Source organism: Juglans microcarpa x Juglans regia, chromosome 4S, assembly GCF_004785595.1.
Source record: "Juglans microcarpa x Juglans regia isolate MS1-56 chromosome 4S, Jm3101_v1.0, whole genome shotgun sequence".
In the NCBI taxonomy this organism is placed as follows: Eukaryota; Viridiplantae; Streptophyta; class Magnoliopsida; order Fagales; family Juglandaceae; genus Juglans; species Juglans microcarpa x Juglans regia.
The window spans coordinates 9,901,905-9,903,293 of record NC_054601.1 but is presented as its reverse complement, the minus strand read 5'-3'; the positions used below and the strand labels follow the sequence as shown (position 1 = coordinate 9,903,293).

The following is a 1,389-nucleotide window of genomic DNA, read 5'->3' as shown; positions in this document are numbered from 1 at the left end:
CATATATAGAGACGTTTTGGGTAAATTTGCTTGTAGGCCTGTGCTAGAGTCAGAATCAAACTTTTTAAATATTTTATTTGACAATCCATCTAGTCCTGAGGAAATGAGTGATCACAAAGATCAACCCACTATAACTCTTTAAGATTACCTCTACCCTACATGCACAGCCACACCATTATGCATCATGTTTCCAACTAATACTCACCAACTGGATTTTAAAACAGGGATAATACAGTTACTCCCTATTTTTCATGGCTTGAAAAATGAAAATCCATATGTGCATATTAGTAAGTTTAAGGAAGTAGTTGCGACTTTTCATAGTCAAATGCAATTGATGACGTTGTGAGACTTAAGTTCTTTCATTTCTTTTTGAAGGGTAGAGCTAAGAGTTGGTAATACTCGTTGAGACCACGATCTATTGGGTCATGGAATGAGATGACTCAAGTCTTCTTTGATAAATACTTTCCCCAACATAAGACCAACGCTTTAAAAATGAAAATCCCCACCTTTGCATAAAAGGACAATGAGAGTTTGTATCAGTCTTGGGAGAGATTTAAGGAGTTGTTGAGTATGTGTCCGCACCATGGGTAAAATAATTGGCGCTTAGTGAGCTATTTTTATGAGGAATTTACACCTAGAGAGCGCCAATTTGTAGAGATGATGTGTAATGGTGAGTTCTTGTAGAAAAATCCTAATGAGGCTGTAGAATACCTCAATGAGCTTGCTGAAAAAGCTCAGACTTGGACTGGACCTAGTGCTACTGAGAGCACAAATAGGTCACGACCTGTAGAAAACCCAAATGGTGATGGAATTTACCATCTCAGGGAAGAGGATAACCTAAAGGCTAAGGTTTAGATGCTCATTAGAGAGCTATATGTGTGAAAAACTAAAGATTTAAAGCCAACATACATGAATACTCGTGTTGAGTCCTTTGGACCATGTTTTGTGTGTGATGGGGTAGATCACCTAACTTAAGAGTGCCCACATTTGTTGAAATGAGAGGAATGTATGTGGAATAATATAATGCCTTAGGTATGTACAAGAAGTCTTTTACACTTTCTCTCAATACTTACAATCCGAGGTGGCGTCATCATCCTAAATGTGGCACAGAGTTTATCCGAGGTGGAAATCTGAACACCAGTAGCCAGCACAACCACCTAGAGTTTATCCTACACCGTATCATGCATCATCTTCTTCTAGGAACCCTTTAGAAGATACTTTACATGCTTTTATTGGTATGCAAATTTTGAATTCTAGCAATGAAATCTTGGAGAACCTCAAATAGGTAAAGATCAATCTTCATCTTTTCCATGTTGTTAAACAAATTCCTACTTATGCAAAAGTTCTCAAAGATTTGTGTACAGTTAAGAGGAAACACTATGTTAAGAA

The 1,389-nt window shown here is 37.4% G+C and overlaps 1 non-coding gene across 1 annotated transcript; it reads right to left on the bottom strand.

The window, feature by feature from the left end:
• Positions 1 to 482: 482 nt before the first annotated feature.
• Positions 483 to 590, bottom strand: LOC121263927. The gene has a single exon (XR_005940408.1). It is a non-coding gene; the product is annotated as a small nucleolar RNA R71 (small nucleolar RNA).
• Positions 591 to 1,389: the final 799 nt, after the last annotated feature.